This window comes from Mastomys coucha, unplaced genomic scaffold, assembly GCF_008632895.1.
Source record: "Mastomys coucha isolate ucsf_1 unplaced genomic scaffold, UCSF_Mcou_1 pScaffold22, whole genome shotgun sequence".
Taxonomy (NCBI): Eukaryota; Metazoa; Chordata; class Mammalia; order Rodentia; family Muridae; genus Mastomys; species Mastomys coucha.
The window spans coordinates 138,571,231-138,576,994 of NW_022196905.1; the positions used below are offsets into that span (position 1 = coordinate 138,571,231).

Below are 5,764 nucleotides of genomic sequence, written 5' to 3' on the forward strand. Positions count from 1 at the left end.
AAAAAAAAAAAAAAAAAAAAAAAAAAAGCCTGAAGCAGGGGCACGTGCCTATAATCTCAGCACCAGTAAGGTTAAAGCAGAGTTGCTCTGAGTCCAGGTAAGACTGGCCTATACAGTAAGCCCTTGTCTCAAAACAAAACCAAACCAAAACAACAACAACAAAAAACCCACAAAGAGGTCTGGGAAGATGGCTTAGTTGGTAAAGTGCTTACCTTGTAAAGAGGAGGACCTGAGTTTAACTCATGTAAAAAAAAAAAAAGTGTGTATGTTTGGGGTGTTGGGAGGCATGGTCAGCTACATGGCTGATTGGGTAAAGATACTCGCTGTGGAGCTAAACAACCTATGTTTGATCCCTGGGATCCACTTGATGGAAGGAGAGCACCCACACTAGCAAGTTGTCTTCTGATCTCCACATGTGAGCCACAGCAAGTTCGTGCATGCACACACACACACACACACACACTAAATGTAAAAATATTTTTAAGTGAGCCACAATGGCACTTGCTTATAACCCTAGAGCTGAAGAGGTGGATCGCTAAGGTTCCCTAGTTGGTTAGCCTAGTAGGGGGCAGTAGATGCCCTTGAGGCCATAACACAGCACAAGGAAGCCACAAAACGTTTACTTCTCCAGGAACTGTCTTCCGGCTGCAAGGCTTCGGGTTTTTCTATTACACCCTCACTCCTGTCGTTGTGCACTGGCTATTAAAGTTGTTTCCTGGCTGTCAAGCGCAGGAACCACTCCAAAGCGATATTAGGGTTAGAAGAGAAGACAGAAAATAGCAGTGCTTGTATGGGAGTGGGGGCCCTTCCTGGAGAGTACACAGAGTCTGCTTAGCCCCAGAGGGCAGGAAGCAACTGGCTTTGATCCAGTTCCTGCACTTGGGCGACAGGTGGGTCCCCTGCACTGCCACCAGCAGCATATGTCGGAGCTGTAGGGCCCTGACCATCTGCCTACACTAATCCTAAAGCAAGCAGATTTGCTCCCAACGTCAAGGGAGAAAGCTACAGACAGGCCCCTCCACGCTCCATTTCTCTAAATCATGCAGGCTCGGCGATCAGCTTCTTCAAATCTCTGCGGTCCTAAGGCTGCAGTGGGGGCGTGCTATGAAGCGGGTCCACGAGCAGACAGTTAGGGGTTCCAAGGCAGGGGTAAGGGCGGTGCCCTGCAGGTGTGCAGCAGAGCACACACAGGTACAGTCCTTCTCTCCCTCCCTCCCTCCTTCCATCGTCCCAGTTAACGCAGTCATTGGAGGAGAGGGACCGGGAAACGGGGGGCACCTCTGCTCTGCGCCACCCCAATCTCCCCGACTGGAGTCCCCACGGCCCTGTCACCGATGTTTCGGGAACGTCGCGCAGCACTTACCTGGGCCCACGCCCGGCGGGGCGGGTTCCCAGCGGAGGCTTCTGAACTCCTCCTAGGTTTTAGCTACAGTCAGGTCCTCCCCCGGCCTCAGGCTAGAGGGCAGGCCGGAAGCAATAATCAATTCGGCGCTGATTGGCCAGACTCGGAGTGACGCAACTGCCTGGGAGCTCACGATTGACTGCTGCGCTCAGCGGCGATCTCGCCCGCTCTGCGATGGCGCGCGTGCGCACTCTCGAGGTCGCGCAGGTGCTGCGTGTCAGCTGCGCTCTGCGAGTGAGGAGGGAAGACACGGCTTGCTGTGTCCCCTCTCTCAGGAATACGCTTCGGGAGCGGTGCAGGCCAGTGTAGACGGGAGTGCTTCAGGCAAGAAGGAGGGACGTGCGGGAGAATGTTGGAGCGCTGGAAGCGGGCACGTGGGGACGCGCACTGCCTGGGACCTACTGAGGCCACGTGACTCGGTGGGTCTCCCTCGGAGCTAGAAAGTAGCCCTTAAGTACAAACTTTACTCTTTTGGGGAGGAGCCCGGGAAACGTGACTTTAGTAACTGTACCAAGGCGTCAGGGTATTTATTGTTCAGTCTCTTGGGGTTGTGAACTAGACAGATGTTGCATGATATTCATGCCGATCTGTGCTAATATGAATATCCGTGGATATACTGATGTCTTCCCACTTTGTTGCAAGAATTGCTTCCCTGGAGAAAGGTTAAAAATAATGTCTCCCTCCTCTTAAGATCCTCGTGGCAAATCAAAATGATTGTACCAAAGTTCTTCCAGTGGATCCAGTGAATTTATGGGGCATACAGAACATGGATGAGGGGTTGCCTGCAAGAGTGTGGGCTACCAGGCCGGGCAGTGGTGGCACATGCCTTTAATCCCAGCACTTGGGAGGCAGAGACAGGCAGATTTCTGAGTTCGAGGCCAGCCTGGTCTACAGAGTGAGTTCCAGGACAGCCAGGGGCTACACAGAGAAACCCTGTCTCGGAAAAAAAAAAAAAAAAAGACTGTGTACTACCCTAAAGTTGGCTGCCTGAAAGTCCTTACAGGTCGTAGCAGATGGCTTTTCCATAGCGGCCTAGAGTCCTTTCATTTAACCTCCCTTAGCCTCTCTACTCTGCAATTAGGGCTGAGGGGCATACAGAGAGCTGCTTGGAGCTGCTGGAAGCTGCATTGTAGAAGCACTAGTGTGTTCATAAGAAGACTTGGATTCTGTTGCCTGGAACACTACTTTGACCTCAGTTTGCTCATTGGAGGGCCCTGATGAGATCACTGTGGACCCTGGCAACGCGGGCCCACTCTCCCTCTACTCCCTGGCCAGTCAGTTTTTTTTTCAGAGTTGCTTTTCTTTAGTTGACAGGAGTCTGTTTTCCAGCCTTCTTAAGAAAGGATAGTCATCGTTTCTAATTCTGTATTTCCTCTTTAAAGATTTATTTATTCGGGCTGGAGAGATGGCTCAGCAGTTAAGAGCACTGACTGCTCTTCCGAAGGTCATGAGTTCAAATCCCAACAACCACATGGTGGCTCACAACCACCTTTTAATGAAATCTGATGCCCTCTCCTGGGGTGTCTGAAGACAGCTACAATGTACTTACATATAACAATACATAAGTAAATCTTTTTAAAAAAATTTATTTATTCTTATGTGCATTGAGCGTTTTGCCTTATTTTGCCTGCATGCATGTCCGTGTGAGGATGTCAGATCCCCTGGAACTGGAGTCACAGTTGGGAGCTGCCATGTGGATGCTGGGTAGTGAAGCTGGGCCCTCTGGAAGAGAGCACCCAGTGCTCTTAACTGCCGAGCCATCTCTCCAGCCCCTTATTAACTATTTGTGGGGTTTTTTTAAAAAACATTTATTCGTATGTGAGTGTGCAATGGTGTGGGTGCAGAGATCAGAGGACAGCATTCTAGAGTTGATTTTTCTCCTACCACCGCGTGAGTCGCAGGGTTTGAGCTCAGTACCTCAGCCTTTACCTACTAAGCCACTTCACCGGTAAATTCTGTACTTTTTAATTAGTGTTTTTTAAATTTAAATTTGTTTATTTATGTGTGAGAGTATATGCAGATGTGTGTGTGGGGGAACCTTTATACAACTCACACAGGCCTGAAGAGGGCATCAGGTGCTCTCTGCCGCTACTCTGCCTGTTCTGAGGCAAGGTGCTTGACTGAACCTAGGCCCTGCACTGTCTTAATTAGGCTGGAAGCCAGCAACGCCCGAGATCCACTGGTTTCTGCTCACCTTGGGGTTAAGGTTATAGGCAGGGACACCTGGTGTGTTAAGAGAGTGCTGTATCTGAATTCTGATCCTCACTGCAGAGCAGGTGTTCTTAATGTCTGAGCCATCTCTCCAGCCCCTCATTAGTTTTAGGGTCCTTTTTCCTCCTTGTAGCATTTAGTGTGTGTGTGTGTGTGTGTGTGTGTGTGTCCGTCCATCTGTCTGTCTGTGGTCAGAGGACAACTTAGTGGAATTGGTTCTCTCTTTTTTTTTTTGAGACAGGGTTTTTCTGGATAGCCCTGGCTGTCAAACTCAGAAATCCACCTGCCTCGGAATTGGTTCTCTAATTCTCTCCTGAAGAGAGAACCCACATACGATTGAATTCGGGGTTTCAGATGAGTGCCTTTAACCACTGACCCATCTTACTGGCTTGCTTGGTGTTTTGTTTTGTTTTGTTTTTATTTTTATTTTTTTGACACAGGATCTCATTCAGTTGCCCAGGCTGACACACCAGATCCCATTACAGATAGTTGTGAGCTACCATGTGGTTGTTGAAAATTGAACTCAGGACCTCTGGAAGAATGCCTGGCAGTGGTGGTGCATGCCTTTAATCCCAGCACTTGGGAGGCAGAGGCAGGTGGATTTCTGAGTTCGAGGCCAGCCTGGTCTACAGAGTGAGTTCCAAGGACAGCCAGGGCTACACAGAGAAACCCTGTCTCGAAAAAAAATAAAGAAAGAAAGGACCTCTGGAAGAGCAGTGAGTGCTCTTAACCACTGAATCATCTCTCTAGCCACCCATCCCCGTGGTTTTCTATAACCATTTGCACAAGAGTTTGTATGTCTGTGATGTATGTGTGCAGATGTGCACAGGTGAAAGCAGAGTTTGTTGACTTTGGAAATCTTCCTCTATTACACACTAATTTTTAACTTTCATTTTACTATTTTTCAATTATTGTTTATATCCTAAGCATGTGTATTTTGCATGTATGTGTGTGCATCATGTGTGCTATGCACCTGGTGCCTGTGGAGGTCTGAAAAGGGTATCAGAAATCCCAGCTCTGAGAAGGGGAGGAGAATACAAAGCCCTGCCTCTAACCAAAAAGCTGTTTGCAGAGGATGCCTGCTGGGAAGGGAAATCAGTGTCTCCAGTGGCTTGCCATTTGGTGTATCAGCCACATCCCTCCCAGGGCAGGCCCCATGCATAGGGCTGGGTGGCTGGCACAAAAAGGACTCTTTGTCTTTTTTTGTGAGGTTTTCTTTCATTTTGTCCTATTTTATATTTGTTTTGATTTTTATTTTGTTTTTGTTTTGAGAAAGAAAAACATGGACTGGTGAGATGGCTCAGTGGTTAAGAGCACTGACTGCTCTTCCGAAGGTCCTGAGTTCAAATCCCAGCAACTACATAGTGGCTCACAGTCATCCATAATGAGATCCGATGTCCTCTTCTGGTGCATCTGAAGACAGCTACAGTGTACTTATGTATAATAAATAAATCTTTGGGCCAGAGCCAGCAGAGGTCCTGAGTTCAATTCCCAGCAACCACATGATGGCTCACTATCTGTACAGCTACAGTGTACTCACATACATTAAATAAATAAATCCTTTTTAAAAAAAAAGGAAAAGCATGAAGATTGGTATGGGTGGGGGGAGGGTCTTGGAGGAGTTGGGGGAGGGGAAAGAATATGATCAAAATATATGAAAGATGTTCTTCAATAAAATTTGTTTATTTGTTTGTTTTTGGTTTTTCAAGACCAAGAGTTTCTCTGTGTAGCCCTGGCTGTCCTAGAACTCACTCTGTAGACCAGGTTGGCCTCGAACTCAGAGATCCACAGGTCTCTGTGTCCCTAGTGCTGAAATTAAAGGTGTGCATGTACACCACTACCACCTACCTTGATAAAATTTTCCAAAAAAAACCCTGGGAAAGAAAAAAGGAAAAAAAAAGGTATCAGACTCCCTAGACCTGGAATTATAGTGGTTGTGAGCCACTGTGGTGGTTTGTATGAAAATAGTCCCCATGTGTGCATATGCTTGAATTCGTGGTCCCCAGTTGGTAGGACTGTTTGGTAAGGATTAGGAAGGGTGACTTTGTTGGAGATTAAGTTTTGAAAGCCCATGCCAAGCGGGGCAGGCCTTTAATCCCAGCACTTGGGAGGCAGAGGCAGGCGGATTTCTGAGTTCAAGGCCAGCCTGAT

At 47.9% G+C, this 5,764-nt stretch overlaps 1 protein-coding gene across 1 annotated transcript in view; it reads right to left on the minus strand.

Annotated features, from left to right (window-relative positions):
- Tecpr1 (tectonin beta-propeller repeat containing 1) overlaps positions 1-1,474 on the minus strand; it is a 29,125-nt gene extending 27,651 nt beyond the window's left edge. The window contains exon 1 of the mRNA XM_031338669.1: positions 1,364-1,474. The gene's annotated coding sequence lies outside the window, so the exon portion shown is untranslated. The remainder of the gene's footprint in view (positions 1-1,363) is intronic.
- Positions 1,475-5,764: the final 4,290 nt, after the last annotated feature.